Raw genomic sequence first — 17,347 nt, 5'->3', positions numbered from 1 at the left:
GAGGTAGCTGTGTGAGTAAGATTAGCGACCCTAGTGGCCGACACAAACACCGGGCCCATCTAGGAGTGGCATTGCAGTGTCACGCAGGATGTCCCTTCCAAAAAACCCTCCCCAAACAGCACATGACGCAAAGAAAAAAAGAGGCGCAATGAGGTAGCTGTGTGAGTAAGATTAGCGACCCTAGTGGCCGACACAAACACCGGGCCCATCTAGGAGTGGCACTGCAGTGTCACGCAGGATGTCCCTTCCAAAAAACCCTCCCCAAACAGCACATGACGCAAAGAAAAAAAGAGGCGCAATGAGGTAGCTGACTGTGTGAGTAAGATTAGCGACCCTAGTGGCCGACACAAACACCGGGCCCATTTAGGAGTGGCACTGCAGTGTCACGCAGGATGTCCCTTCCAAAAAACCCTCCCCAATCAGCACATGATGCAAAGAAAAAGAAAAGAAAAAAGAGGTGCAAGATGGAATTGTCCTTGGGCCCTCCCACCCACCCTTATGTTGTATAAACAAAACAGGACATGCACACTTTAACCAACCCATCATTTCAGTGACAGGGTCTGCCACACGACTGTGACTGATATGACGGGTTGGTTTGGACCCCCCCCAAAAAAGAAGCAATTAATCTCTCCTTGCACAAACTGGCTCTACAGAGGCAAGATGTCCACCTCATCATCACCCTCCGATATATCACCGTGTACATCCCCCTCCTCACAGATTATCAATTCGTCCCCACTGGAATCCACCATCTCAGCTCCCTGTGTACTTTGTGGAGGCAATTGCTGCTGGTCAATGTCTCCGCTGAGGAATTGATTATAATTCATTTTAATGAACATCATCTTCTCCACATTTTCTGGATGTAACCTCGTACGCCGATTGCTGACAAGGTGAGCGGCGGCACTAAACACTCTTTCGGAGTACACACTTGTGGGAGGGCAACTTAGGTAGAATAAAGCCAGTTTGTGCAAGGGCCTCCAAATTGCCTCTTTTTCCTGCCAGTGTAAGTACGGACTGTGTGACGTGCCTACTTGGATGCGGTCACTCATATAATCCTCCACCATTCTATCAATGTTGAGAGAATCATATGCAGTGACAGTAGACGACATGTCCGTAATCATTGTCAGGTCCTTCAGTCCGGACCAGATGTCAGCATCAGCAGTCGCTCCAGACTGCCCTGCATCACCGCCAGCGGGTGGGCTCGGAATTCTGAGCCTTTTCCTCGCACCCCCAGTTGCGGGAGAATGTGAAGGAGGAGATGTTGACAGGTCGCGTTCCGCTTGACTTGACAATTTTGTCACCAGCAGGTCTTTCAACCCCAGCAGACTTGTGTCTGCCGGAAAGAGAGATCCAAGGTAGGCTTTAAATCTAGGATCGAGCACGGTGGCCAAAATGTAGTGCTCTGATTTCAACAGATTGACCACCCGTGAATCCTTGTTAAGCGAATTAAAGGCTCCATCCACAAGTCCCACATGCCTAGCGGAATCGCTCCGTGTTAGCTCCTCCTTCAATGTCTCCAGCTTCTTCTGCAAAAGCCTGATGAGGGGAATGACCTGACTCAGGCTGGCAGTGTCTGAACTGACTTCACGTGTGGCAAGTTCAAAGGGCATCAGAACCTTGCACAACGTTGAAATCATTCTCCACTGCGCTTGAGACAGGTGCATTCCACCTACTATATCGTGCTCAATTGTATAGGCTTGAATGGCCTTTTGCTGCTCCTCCAACCTCTGAAGCATATAGAGGGTTGAATTCCACCTCGTTACCACTTCTTGCTTCAGATGATGGCAGGGCAGGTTCAGTAGTTTTTGGTGGTGCTCCAGTCTTCTGTACGTGGTGCCTGTACGCCGAAAGTGTCCCGCAATTCTTCTGGCCACCGACAGCATCTCTTGCACGCCCCTGACGTTTTTAAAAAAATTCTGCACCACCAAATTCAAGGTATGTGCAAAACATGGGACGTGCTGGAATTTGCCCATATTTAATGCACACACAATATTGCTGGCGTTGTCCGATGCCACAAATCCACAGGAGAGTCCAATTGGGGTAAGCCATTCCGCGATGATCTTCCTCAGTTGCCGTAAGAGGTTTTCAGCTATGTGCGTATTCTGGAAACCGGTGACACAAAGCGTAGCCTGCCTAGGAAAGAGTTGGCGTTTGCGAGATGCTGCTACTGGTGCCGCCGCTGCTGTTCTTGCGGCGGGAGTCCATACATCTACCCAGTGGGCTGTCACAGTCATATAGTCCTGACCCTGCCCTGCTCCACTTGTCCACATGTCCGTGGTTAAGTGGACATTGGGTACAGCTGCATTTTTTAGGACACTGGTGACTCTTTTTCTGAGGTCTGTGTACATTTTCGGTATCGCCTGCCTAGAGAAATGGAACCTAGATGGTATTTGGTACCGGGGACACAGTACCTCCAACAAGTCTCTAGTTGGCTCTGTAGTAATGATGGATACCGGAACCACGTTTCTCACCACCCAGGATGCCAAAGCCTCAGTTATCCGCTTTGCAGTAGGATGACTGCTGTGATATTTCATCTTCCTCGCAAAGGACTGTTGAACAGTCAATTGCTTACTGGAAGTAGTACAAGTGGGCTTACGACTTCCCCTCTGGGATGACCATCGACTCCCAGCGGCAACAACAGCAGCGCCAGCAGCAGTAGGCGTTACACGCAAGGATGCATCGGAGGAATCCCAGGCAGGAGAGGACTCGTCAGAATTGCCAGTGACATGGCCTGCAGGACTATTGGCATTCCTGGGGAAGGAGGAAATTGACACTGAGGGAGTTGGTGGGGTGGTTTGCGTGAGCTTGGTTACAAGAGGAAGGGATTTACTGGTCAGTGGACTGCTTCCGCTGTCACCCAAAGTTTTTGAACTTGTCACTGACTTATTATGAATGCGCTGCAGGTGACGTATAAGGGAGGATGTTCCGAGGTGGTTAACGTCCTTACCCCTACTTATTACAGCTTGACAAAGGGAACACACGGCTTGACACCTGTTGTCCGCATTTCTGGTGAAATACCTCCACACCGAAGAGCTGATTTTTTGGGTATTTTCACCTGGCATGTCAACGGCCATATTCCTCCCACGGACAACAGGTGTCTCCCCGGGTGCCTGACTTAAACAAACCACCTCACCATCAGAATCCTCCTGGTCAATTTCCTCCCCAGCGCCAGCAACACCCATATCCTCCTCATCCTGGTGTACTTCAACACTGACATCTTCAATCTGACTATCAGGAACTGGACTGCGGGTGCTCCTTCCAGCAATTGCAGGGGGCGTGCAAATGGTGGAAGGCGCATGCTCTTCACGTCCAGTGTTGGGAAGGTCAGGCATCGCAACCGACACAATTGGACTCTCCTTGTGGATTTGGGATTTCGAAGAATGCACAGTTCTTTGCTGTGCTGCTTTTGCCAGCTTGAGTCTTTTCATTTTTCTAGCGAGAGGCTGAGTGCTTCCATCCTCATGTGAAGCTGAACCACTAGCCATGAACATAGGCCAGGGCCTCAGCCGTTCCTTGCCACTCCGTGTCGTAAATGGCATATTGGCAAGTTTACGCTTCTCCGACGACAATTTTATTTTAGGTTTTGGAGTCCTTTTTTTTCTGATATTTGGTGTTTTGGATTTGACATGCTCTGTACTATGACATTGGGCATCGGCCTTGGCAGACGACGTTGCTGGCATTTCATCGTCTCGGCCATGACTAGTGGCAGCAGCTTCAGCACGAGGTGGAAGTGGATCTTGATCTTTCCCTAATTTTGGAACCTCAACATTTTTGTTCTCCATATTTTAATAGGCACAACTAAAAGGCACCTCAGGTAAACAATGGAGATGGATACTAGTATACAATTATGGACTGCCTGCCGAGTGCAGACACAGAGGTAGCCACAGCCGTGAACTACCGTACTGTACTGTGTCTGCTGCTAATATAGACTGGTTGATAAAGAGATGTCTATGTAACTATGTATGTATAAAGAAGAAAGAAAAAAAAACCACGGTTAGGTGGTATACAATTATGGACGGACTGCCTGCCGAGTGCAGACACAGAGGTAGCCACAGCCGTGAACTACCGTACTGTACTGTGTCTGCTGCTAATAATATAGACTGGTTGATAAAGAGATGTCGTAGTAGTATGTATGTATAAAGAAGAAAGAAAAAAAAACCACGGTTAGGTGGTATACAATTATGGACGGACTGCCTGCCGAGTGCAGACACAGAGGTAGCCACAGCCGTGAACTACCGTACTGTACTGTGTCTGCTGCTAATATAGACTGGTTGATAAAGAGATGTCTATGTAACTATGTATGTATAAAGAAGAAAGAAAAAAAAAAACACGGTTAGGTGGTATACAATTATGGACGGACTGCCTGCCGAGTGCAGACACAGAGGTAGCCACAGCCGTGAACTACCGTACTGTACTGTGTCTGCTGCTAATATAGACTGGTTGATAAAGAGATGTCTATGTAACTATGTATGTATAAAGAAGAAAGAAAAAAAAACCACGGTTAGGTGGTATACAATTATGGACGGACTGCCTGCCGAGTGCAGACACAGAGGTAGCCACAGCCGTGAACTACCGTACTGTACTGTGTCTGCTGCTAATATAGACTGGTTGATAAAGAGATGTCTATGTAACTATGTATGTATAAAGAAGAAAGAAAAAAAAACCACGGTTAGGTGGTATACAATTATGGACGGACTGCCTGCCGAGTGCAGACACAGAGGTAGCCACAGCCGTGAACTACCGTACTGTACTGTGTCTGCTGCTAATAATATAGACTGGTTGATAAAGAGATGTCGTAGTAGTATGTATGTATAAAGAAGAAAGAAAAAAAAACCACGGTTAGGTGGTATACAATTATGGACGGACTGCCTGCCGAGTGCAGACACAGAGGTAGCCACAGCCGTGAACTACCGTACTGTACTGTGTCTGCTGCTAATATAGACTGGTTGATAAAGAGATGTCTATGTAACTATGTATGTATAAAGAAGAAAGAAAAAAAAACCACGGTTAGGTGGTATACAATTATGGACGGACTGCCTGCCGAGTGCAGACACAGAGGTAGCCACAGCCGTGAACTACCGTACTGTACTGTGTCTGCTGCTAATATAGACTGGTTGATAAAGAGATGTCGTAGTAGTATGTATGTATAAAGAAGAAAAAAAAAACACGGTTAGGTGGTATACAATTATGGACGGACTGCCTGCCGAGTGCAGACACAGAGGTAGCCACAGCCGTGAACTACCGTACTGTGTCTGCTGCGACTGGATGATAAATGATATAAAAAATATATATATATCACTACTGCAGCCGGACAGGTATATATTATATATTATATAATGACGGACCTGCTGGACACTGTCTGTCAGCAGAATGAGTTTTATTTTTATAGAATAAAAAAAACAACAACACACAAGTGAAGTCACACGACGAGTGTTTAACTTTTTCAGGCAATCACAATATAAGTATACTACTAACTATACTGGTGGTCAGTGTGGTCAGGTCACTGGTCAGTCACACTGGCAGTGGCACTCCTGCAGCAAAAGTGTGCACTGTTTAATTTTAATATAATATTATGTACTCTTGGCTCCTGCTATAACCTATAACTGGCACTGCAGTGCTCCCCAGTCTCCCCCACAATTATAAGCTGTGTGAGCTGAGCAGTCAGACAGATATATAATATATATAGATGATGCAGCACACTGGGCTGAGCCTGAGCAGTGCACACAGATATGGTATGTGACTGAGTCACTGTGTGTATCGCTTTTTTCAGGCAGAGAACGGATATATTAAATAAACTGCACTGTCTGGTGGTCACTCACTATATAATATTATGTACTCCTGGCTCCTGCTATAACCTATAACTGGCACTGCAGTGCTCCCCAGTCTCCCCCACAATTATAAGCTGTGTGAGCTGAGCAGTCAGACAGATATATAATATATATAGATGATGCAGCACACTGGGCTGAGCCTGAGCAGTGCACACAGATATGGTATGTGACTGAGTCACTGTGTGTATCGCTTTTTTCAGGCAGAGAACGGATATATTAAATAAACTGCACTGTCTGGTGGTCACTCACTAGTAAACTCTCTGCACTCTCTACACTTCTACAGTACTCCTCCTAGTCCTAAGCTCCAGTAAATCTCTCTCTCTTATAATCTAAATGGAGAGGACGCCAGCCACGTCCTCTCCCTATCAATCTCAATGCACGTGTGAAAATGGCGGCGACGCGCGGCTCCTTATATAGAATCCGAGTCTCGCGATAGAATCCGAGCCTCGCGAGAATCCGACAGCGTCATGATGACGTTCGGGCGCGCTCGGGTTAACCGAGCAAGGCGGGAAGATCCGAGTCGCTCGGATCCGTGTAAAAAAAGCTGAAGTTCGGGCGGGTTCGGATTCCGAGGAACCGAACCCGCTCATCTCTAATTCCAGTCTGATTTCCGTCCTCTCCACTCCACTGAAACTGCCCTCGGAAAAGTCTGCAATGACATCCATGCAGCCAAATCTAAGGGCCACTACTCTCAGCTTATTCTTCTTGACCTCTCTGCTGCTTTTGACACTGTAGACCACCCTCTCCTTCTGCAAATCCTTCACTCTCTTGGTTTGCGTGATACTGCCCTCTCCTGGCTGTCCTCCTACCTCTCTGATCGTTCCTTCTCTGTCTCCTCTAATGATGCTACCTCCCCCCCACTTCCACTAACTGTTGGTGTCCCCGAAGGCTCTGTTCTTGGTCCTCTCCTTTTCTCTCTCTATACGTCCTCTTTAGGTGAACTCATTAGCTCTTTTAACTTCCAGTATCACCTCTATGCTGATGATACTCAAATCTACCTCTCCTCCCCTTATCTCTCCACGGCTCTCCTCACTCGTACCTCCAACTGTCTTTCTGCTATCTCTTCCTGGATGTCCCAGCGCTTTCTTAAACTCAACATGTCTAAGACTGAGCTGATGATCTTCCCACCCTCCCGCACAACCTCACCTCCCACAATCTCATTATCAATTGATGGCATGACTATCTCCTCTAGCCCCCAAGTATGCTGTCTTGGTGTATTCCTTGACTCTTCCCCTCCTTCAAACCCCACATTCAGCACCACTCACAAACCTGTCATTCTCATCTCAAAAACATTTCCAGGATCAGACCTTTTCTCACCCAGGATGCTACTAAGATCATTATTCACTAACTGATTATTTCCAGACTGGACTACTGTAATCTCCTCCTAACTGGCCTCCCTGACAATTACCTCTCTCTACTCCAATCTATCCTCAATGCGGCTGCCCGGCTCATCTTCCTCACCAAATGCACTACGTCCACCTCCCCTCTCCTACAAGCCCTTCACTGGCTTCCCTTTCAGGATCCAATTCAAACTTCTCACACTCACTTACAAAGCACTCACCCACTCCTCTCCCACTTACATCTCTGATCTTATCTCCCTTTACTCTCCCACCCGTCCTCTTCGTCTGCTAATGCACACCGCCTCTCCTGTCTTCTGATTACTTCCTCCCACTCCTATCTCCAAGATTTTTCAAGTGCTGCTCCCTTTCTCTGGAATTCTTTACCTCTCCCCCTCAGACTCTCCACCTCTCTACAAAACTTCAAACGGGCTCTTAAGACCCACCTCTTTACCAAACCCAGCCAAATCTCACCCTAATCCTCTGTTCCATGCTCTCTATGTACCCCATCTGTGTCATCCCTGTCTGTCTAGCCCTCCCCTTAGAATGTAAGCTTTCATCAGTGGGGCCCTCTTCCCTCATGTGCTTATCCTTTTCTTACTTTAATAATCCTCAACTGCCCAAATCCAGCAGTTTTTTGGCCACCTTGGAACTTATCTCTATGTCGTTTACTGGTGTAGTTATGCTTAGTTACCCTGTACTTGTCCTATATTGTCTTCAACTGTAAGTCACTGTTTTCCTGTTTTGATTATGTGCATATGTACTCCTTAATTGGGCGCTGCAGAACCCTTGTGGCGCCATATAAATAAAGGATAATAATAATAATAATTTTAATAATAATAATAATAATAATAATAATAATAATAATAATCTATGCAGTTTGAACCGAGCTGCAAGTTCAAAATAGAAAAAATATATATACAGATCTATTGTTTGTACTGTTTGGTGCGCTTTACCTTAGTTTGCTTTGTTCAAAGCCCTGTGACTCCACTCAGTTTGAACCATGCTGCAAGATTAAAAAAGAAAAAAAATATATAGATCTATTGTTTGCACTGTTCTGTGCACTGTATCCCAGTACGCAGTGGCAATGTTTCATAGATGTGCTATAAACTGCTGTGTGTTTGTGCTGCTGCTTTGTGATGCTTAGTAACCAGACAGCTCAATAATGTGAGCTGTGAGGTGGTCAAAATTGTCTGGAAATTAATATTATTGAGGTTAATCATAGTCTAGGAACAAAAAGAGGCCCAAATTACAGTATGTGATTGCAGCTTTTTTTTTGTACATTTAAAAAAAAAAATCAAAATCCAAAGCTAGACGACAGATCAGAGCCAAATACAAATCCAGCAAAAATGGTCTGGTGCACATCTCTAGTTGGAAGGTACACTATGCCCTGTGTGGAGTGATGATCAGTGGAATGACTTGGGCGGATGTCACCCAGTATGCTGTACTTACCCTGGCACCCTCATATCTAGCTTGCAAAAAGGGGTGTGACCTCTTGTTTGCAAAGCTACTCCCCCTGATCCATGATGTTTTGGGAGGGCTTGACCGTATATAATATCCATGTTCTCATCACGCTGGGGGCTTATCCAGCACTCCGGAAGCTGCTGAGCAGTCCCCAGCCTCTGACAGCACTCAGTCACAGTGTGGATGACGCATCATCCACCACAGCAGCTCGGTAACACCATCCAAGACTGTGAAACCAAAATAGCAGAGCAGCTTTACTATTTTTGGTGTCACCCCTTCAGGTGGTGTCACCTGGTGCAGGCCGCACCCCCCATAGTGACAGTACTGGTGGTAATAGCTATTATTATTTACACACAGCAAGGAATATTTAAAGAAAATGCCCCACCCTCCTTTTTTTTCCATTTAATTTGTATTTTTAAAAGAAAGGTTCTCATACTATCAGCTGGGCCATACTTCTGCTTCTCTGTGAAAGCCTCCCTCTTGCACCATCCCCTTTGGCACTGCTGTGCACCATATGGGAGATACTGCACAGCAGCACCAAAGATGAATATGGTAAAATAGTGGTGCTCTCTATTTGTAAGAATTGTTAACAATTACTTTCCTTATATCACAGATTACACTGTCCATTCTTGTGTACTGTCTGCTTTGCGAAACTTGTTCTATTATCCCTGTAACTCCTGAAGGAGACAGGAGCGCAGGTAGAATTGATTGTATGTCTCAGCACGAACCGAGTAGTTACAAATTGATAGAGGCCCTGTAACATTCTTTCCAGTAAAGGACATTAGCATCAGTTCTGCTCTGGGGAGCTAATGAGACACTGGTGCCAGTATTTGATACCTCGGCTCATTGGTGCATTATAGCAAAGTGATTTGCAGCCATTTTTATTCAAGTCTGATTTGCCATTTTCATTTTCGATGCAAGGGAGGTGGAAAATGATGAAACTGTAGCAGGTACTTCCAATACAAAGAGCTGATCATTATCATCACACATCTTATTTGAGAAATATTAGCATGTATCCAGATTTGGGAACAAAATAGTGTTTATTTAAAAATAAATCCAACTTATCATTTAAATGTGCAAAATAGATAGTATGGGTATCATTTTTATAACAAGTCTAACTGTTTTCTAAGTACACTCTCTTGCTGCAGAACATCAGGGGTGCGGTGTATGCAGTGACAAGTCTATTCATACTTACCAACTTCTCTGGGTCCGGGAGACCTGAGGTTGTCCTGGTCAGAGTCAGATTTACACTTTATGGCCCCACCACCTGTACCTACAATAAGAATTTTTTTTTAAAAATAGACATAAACTAAAAACATTCTGCAAGAAGACGTACAGCATGATGACTGCACAGGAGGGGGACATGAAGACGTACACACCGGTCACTGCGCAGGATGGGGACATGGAGACATACACACCGGTCACTGTGCAGAAGGGGAGACATGGAGACATGGAGACGTACACACCGGTCACTGCGCAGGATGGGTACATGGAGACGTACACACCGGTCACTGTGCAGGATGGGTACATGGAGACGTACACACCGGTCACTGCGCAGGATGGGGACATGGAGACATACACACCGGTCACTGCGCAGAAGTGGGGACATGGAGATGTACACACCGGTCACTGCGCAGAGGGGGGACATGGAGATGTACACACCGGTCACTGCGCAGAGGGGGGACATGGAGACGTACACACCAGTCACTGTGCAGAAGGGGAGACATGGAGACGTACACACCGGTCACTGCGCAGGATGGGTACATGGGGACGTACACACCGGTCACTGCGCAGGATGGGGACATGGGGACATGGAGACATACACACCGGTCACTGTGCAGGAGGGGGACATGAAGATGTACACACCGGTCACTGCGCAGGATGGGGACATGGAGACGTACACACCGGTCACTGCGCAGGAGGGGGACATGGAGACGTAAACACCGGTCACTGCGCAGAAGGGGGGACATGGAGACGTACACACTGGTCACTGCGCAGCAGGGGGGACATGGAGACGTACACACTGGTAACTGCGCAGGAGGGGGGACATGGAGACGTACACACCGGTCACTGCGCAGGAGGGGGACATGGAGACGTACACACCGGTCACTGCGCAGGATGGGGACATGGAGACGTACACACCGGTCACTGCGCAGAAGGGGGGACATAGAGACGTACACACCAGTCACTGCGCAGGATGGGGACATGGAGACATACACACCGGTCACTGTGCAGGAGGGGGACATGAAGATGTACACACCGGTCACTGCGCAGGATGGGGACATGGAGACGTACACACCGGTCACTGCGCAGGAGGGGGACATGGAGACGTAAACACCGGTCACTGCGCAGAAGGGGGGACATGGAGACGTACACACTGGTCACTGCGCAGGAGGGGGGACATGGAGACGTACACACTGGTAACTGCGCAGGAGGGGGGACATGGAGACGTACACACCGGTCACTGCGCAGGAGGGGGACATGGAGACGTACACACCGGTCACTGCGCAGGATGGGGACATGGAGACGTACACATCGGTCACTGCGCAGAAGGGGGGACATAGAGACGTACACACCGGTCACCGCGCAGAAGGGGGGACATGGAGACGTACACACCGGTCACTGCGCAGAAGGGGGGACATGGAGACGTACACACTGGTAACTGCGCAGGAGGGGGGACATTGAGACGTACACACCGGTCACTGCGCAGGAGGGGGGACATGGAGACGTACACACCGGTCACTGCGCAGGATGGGGACATGGAGACTGTGGCGGAGGGGGACATGGAGACGTACACACCAGTTACTGCGCAGAAGGGGGGACATGGAGACGTACACACCAGTCTCTTTGCATGAGGGGGGACATGGAGACCTACACACCGGTCACTGCGCAGAAGGGGGGACAAGGAGACGTACACACCGGTCACTGCGCAGGATGGGGACATGGAGACGTACACACCGGTCACTGCGCAGAAGGGGGGACATAGAGACGAACACACAGGTCACTGCGCAGGAGGGGGGACATGGAGACGTACACACCGGTCACTGCGCAGGAGGGGGGACATGGAGACGTATACACCGGTCATTGCGCAGGATGGGGACATGGAGACGTACACACCAGTTACTGCGCAGAAGGGGGGACATGGAGACGTACACACCGGTCACTGTGCAGGATGGGGACATGGAGACTGTGGCGGAGGGGGACATGGAGACGTACACACAAGTTACTGCGCGGAAGGGGGGGCATGGAGACGTACACACCAGTCACTGCGCAGGACGGGGACGTGGAGATGTACAGCATGAGGACTGTGCAGGAAGGGGACATGGAGACGTACACACCAGTCACTGCGCAGGACGGGGACGTGGAGATGTACAGCATGAGGACTGTGCAGGAAGGGGACATGGAGACGTACACACCAGTCACTGCGCAGGACGGGGACGTGGAGATGTACAGCATGAGGACTGTGCAGGAGGGGGACATGGAGACGTACACACCAGTCACTGCGCAGGACGGGGACGTGGAGATGTACAGCATGAGGACTGTGCAGGAGGGGGACATGGAGACGTACACACTGGTGACTGTGCAGGAGGGGAACATGGAGATGTACAGGCCGGTGACTGGAAAGGAGGGGGACATGGAAACGTACACACTGGTCACTGCACAGGACGGGAAAATGGAGATGTACAGCATGAGGACTGGGCAGGAGTGGGACATGGAGACGTACACACCAGTGACTGCCCAGGAGGGGGACATGGAGACGTACACACTGGTCTCTGCACAGGAGGGGAACATGGAGACGTACACACCAGTGACTGTGCAGGAAGGGGACATGGAGACGTAGACACTGACGGTGGGGGGAGGTTAGTCAGTGATTGGATAATGATGGCACAGAGTGAGCAAAGTACAGTAATGCACAAAATAGCAATTCACATCATTTTAGCCCCGCCCCATCCATATGGACTCGCGATTTCTGCCATTAACTCCTAGGAATTGGGCAGGATGCGGGAGATGGGCCCACTCTTCTGTGGGGCTTCTGTAACTGAGCAGGCAGAGAATGACTGACACGTTGGTAGACATTTGGTGGTTACAGTAAATCATATTGCAATTTTTGTTACCTGCATCAAATCTCATGTTGAAGGGACTTCATTTGTCTCCAAATGAAGGGCATAATCATTTCCTTTTAACAGAGCTGCAGTAGAGTCAGGGTAACACTAAACATTTTACAGTACACTGTATCATACCACCCAACTTTCACGATTTTTGCATGTCAGTCCGTCTTTGTTTTTGAGTGTCCCGCAGTGGGAGGAGGGGGGGACGGGACAGTTGGGAGTCTCGCATGCGCACAGCATCTATTTACCTGGAGAGAGGGACAAGTGGCATGCCAGCAGCTCACAGAGCACTCGGCATGCCCCCTACAGCTGCAAAAACGGGGGTGTGACCAGCGATCACAGTACTCCCTGAAGCCATGCCCCTTTTTCTATGAGCCTTGCCCCCTTTGCAAGGGAGTCTCAGGTTTTCATCCATACATGTTGGGAAGTATGGTCTATTACTATATATGGTTAGAATCTGGGTTTTTCAACATGAGGATTTAGCAAAAGTGAGAAAAAAAATACTACTTTAAGGGGGTAATTCCAAGTTGATCGCAGCAGAAAAGTTTCTAGCAGTTGGGCAAAACCATGTACACTGCAGGGGGGCAGATATAACATTTGCAGAGAGAGTAAGATTTGGGTGGGTTATTTTGTTTCTGTGCAGGGTAAATACTGGCTGCTTTACTTTTACACTGCAATTTAGATTGCAGATTTAACTCACCACACCCAAATCTATCTTTCTCTGCACATGTTACATCTGCCCCCCCCCCCCCCCCCTGCAGTGCACATGGTTTTGCCCAACTGCTAACAAAGATCCTGCTGCGATCAACTCATAAAACCCAGTTACATTAGCATCAATTATTAAATCCAAATAACCAAAAAACTACATTTGCTAGATAATCTGAAAATCTCAGGACACAAAACTAAATAGATCACATAAAAAATGGCCACCCCCCACTCCCCCCCAAAAAAAATTCTAATTAAACAAGATTTAAGTGGAGACTGAGCATTAAAGCAAAATCTTTCTGTAATTTAAGGTCAGGGAGAACTCCAGCTGAAGACTTTACAACAGCTCAATTACTAGCACTAAATATCCCATTCTATGCTGTTGTTACAGCAGTTTAGTAACATTTTAAAGTCGTCCCTGGGTAGCAATAAAATAGCGGAAGTATAATCTCTTTATATTGCTGATATTAAATATAGAACTGGCTCCTATTCATGATTTAGGTCTTTACAAAGCAAAATGCCTTTATTAAAACACCAGCAGTGCAGTTAAGAGAGTCTTCTCTCTTATCTTATTGAGGCAAACTGCAGGGAGCAGTAGGTGATTTACGTCTGGGAGGGCAGGACTTTACAAGTTGGTTAATGAACGACAAAAGAAGTCCCTTGGCAGCCTGCTTTGCAAGGAGAAAATATCTGAACATGAAAACCCACATCCTTTTATTTTAATAAGTTACATAAATACTGCAGGCCACTCCTAGTAATGGGCCCTACAGACATGGCGATACGCTGCCGAGCTGCCCGACCGCCGATACAGCAGACGGGCGACCCGGCGGCGGGGGCGCAGTGACAGGGGGAGTGAAGTTTCTTCGTTATCTCGTTCATTAATGAACGAGATCGTTCATATCTTGCAGTCAAATCGCCCAGTGTGTAGGGTCTATAAGAACTAATCTGCACTAGCAACTAGCTGCTGTGTGACACGGTAGACCTCCCTACTTTACTGTGAGCACATTGTGAATAAGATGCATGTTTTTTTATTTAGTGTTTGGTGTTTTAGGACAGAATATTGTATTGTTCCACAATGCACATGTAAACATTCCATCTTATGACAGGAGTTTTGTATATACAGATAGAGTTCAAGGATTTAAGATATTGTACCCAGTGCCGTAACTAGACATTTTAGCGCTGTGTGCAAGAAACAGCATCGGTGCCCCCCCCCCCCCCATACTTAAAACAGGGCCAATGCGCAGTGCAGGCGCGCACCAAAAATATAGGGGCGTGGCTTCATGGGGAAGTGGCGTGGCCACAAAAAATACCAATTCATATTACGCTGCACAGGGGTCTCCATTATTCAAATTACACCGTACAGTAGTGCCCCTGTCACGCATTGCATCAGGTTGAGCCCCCTTTTACACATTACGGCAGGTAGAGTCCCCATTAATGGGCTTTACACATTTACCGATTACACTGAAAGATATTTCAGTGTGTATGCACCAACGATGAACGATGTGCGGCCCTGTGCTCATTCATCGTTGGTGCCGGCTCGTTTATGCCTGCAAGCCAATACGGACAATATCGTCCATATTAGCATGCAGGGCTATGGGGCCGGGTGATGAGGAGAGTGAAGAAACTTTCCTCTCCCCGTCTACCCCTCCCCCCTTCCCACCGCCGGGTCGGCCGTCGGGCACCTCGGCGGCCAGTATGTAGGGTCCTTTACACATTACGGCAGGTGGAAGCCCGGTTGACACATTACGGCAGACAGAGTCCCCATTTACACATTAGGCAGGTAGAATCCCCTTTGACACATTACAGCTGTTAGAGCCCCCTTTCACACAGTACGGCAAGCAGAGCTACTTTTTACACACTATGATGTATATATAACCCTCCCCCCTGAAATATCTTGCCCCCCTGAAATATCTTGCATATGCCCCTGTGCCTGCCCACCTTCCCCCCTCTCCCATGCTGTGCTGATGTTACGGTTACCTTATGTCCAGAACAGGAGCCGGGGGATGAGGCGGATATCAACTTCCACGGGCACTGCAGCACAGATCACATTCTGCACAGTCGCCCAGCGCTGCTGTAAAGTCCTGCATGTGGGGGGCACAGTTTAATCATGAGGCGGGGTTTCCGCACTGCTGCACTATAAACCAAGGCTGGATTAAGCCTTAGGCCCAGAGCACTTGAGACAGGGGGCCCTCCTCTCTTGTCAGTACCGGACAACAAGATGGAATGAATTGGTCTTTACTACATGCTACAGAGCAGTGCTCTGTGGCCTTGCTTCTGCATTATCCACACCTGGACTTATATATATATATATATATATATATATATTCTATCTAACCGGACTATACATAAACTTTGCCCCATATATATCATATTTATAATCCAGGTGTGGATTATGCAGAAGCAAGGCCACAGAGCACTGCTCTGTAGCATGTAGTAAACAGCTATTTATTCAAGCATGATCTTGAGAGAGAGATATATATATATATATAGATCTCTCATGTGGCACGGTACAATATGAAAGTCAGACAACACTCCTTTGTTAACACCCCCCCCCCTCCCCAATTGACGAAAAGGTCAGCAACTCTGGCCCGCAACACTGGCAATTGTCTGCACTCCTTCCTCCCCATGCCGCCGGGACGTAGCAGCGGCCGGCACTCTGGACCCCCACCTGGCAGGTCAACACTCCCCAAACTCGGAGAACACTCACCCACATACAGTAGGGAGAGAGAGGTAGCCGGCAGAGAACCAGGGACAGCGGCACTTCGGAGACTTCACCGGGACAGACCTTTTACAGAAGGTCTGTCCGGATTCCAACAGCGGTCTGTGCAACTCTGTCCCCCTCTGCTACAAGCTCCAGCTTGGGAGGGGAGGAAGCGGAGACGATCGCGCGGCTCAGTGTGGGGCGGGGAGGTGGGCATTACTCGCAGCTTTCCGTGCTGCTGCGATGACACAATATATGCTGCGGGGCTTTGGGGGGAAAGGCGGTGATGATTACTATATGGTGTGGAGTGGTGGAGGCGCGTGCACTGCTCGCGGCTTCCGCATCTGCACTGAAAGCGCTTGCTTGTAGTGGAAGCAGAGCTGACAGTCACTGTCTAATATAAATTTTGGTGGCGGCTGTTTGCGCCCCAGCTCATCCTGCGCTGTGTGCAAGGCACACAGCGCACATACCTAGTTACGGCTCTGATTGTACCCCATTTTTCAGGACTAACTAACCCTAACATTCTCATTGATCACATCAATCCACATATTACACCAAATAGCCATGGACTTTCGTACTTAGCCATGCAAAGCACTAACCGTAAGTTCTCATTTCACAATAAACTAACGAAAGTTCTGGAAAACGTAGCACAATGGAGGAAAAATTGTACAGCACAGCAATTGCACCATATGGTGTAAAAGGATAGTTGTATGAGGACATAGCTGTACCATTGCAATACTTCTACAATAATAGACAAGGTGACTAGTGAAGAAGATAATGCTACAAGTTTTTTTTTTAAGAACGAGGGGTTCAGGGGGCCTCTAAATTTGGGTTTCCCCTTGGCCTCTATGAACCTCTGAAAGGGCTGGGTCACAGGACTCAGTCCCGGTTTGTTTTCCTTTCACGCATGCAGAAAGCCCGGGTTGATGCATTTTCACGTGCAAAAACCCTGGATATAGTTGCATATGTGAAAGGGGTATAATTGTGTGATTAGTATGCACTTTATTATTATTCTGTTTCATCTCCCTATAAACTGACCATTAATCCTAGCTTCTTATAGTTAGAATTGCACATTTTCCTATGCAGGAGCTAGTAGTTGCATGTGTTAGGTGTCTGAGGGTAGTGAGGTTGAGAGTTCGAGTCGAGGGTATGGATGCTGAGAAATGTGTGTTTGAAATACAGGGAGACGTAACTAAAGGTACACAT

At 47.9% G+C, this 17,347-nt stretch overlaps 1 protein-coding gene across 1 annotated transcript in view; it reads left to right on the top strand.

The window, feature by feature from the left end:
• The window catches only part of LOC135056165 (heparan sulfate glucosamine 3-O-sulfotransferase 3A1-like), a 245,243-nt gene that overhangs the window by 152,965 nt on the left and 74,931 nt on the right, over positions 1–17,347 (top strand). The window lies entirely within an intron of this gene.

Source organism: Pseudophryne corroboree, chromosome 3 (genome assembly GCF_028390025.1).
Source record: "Pseudophryne corroboree isolate aPseCor3 chromosome 3, aPseCor3.hap2, whole genome shotgun sequence".
Classification (NCBI taxonomy): domain Eukaryota; kingdom Metazoa; phylum Chordata; class Amphibia; order Anura; family Myobatrachidae; genus Pseudophryne; species Pseudophryne corroboree.
This window is presented reverse-complemented; position numbering and strand designations above follow the sequence as displayed.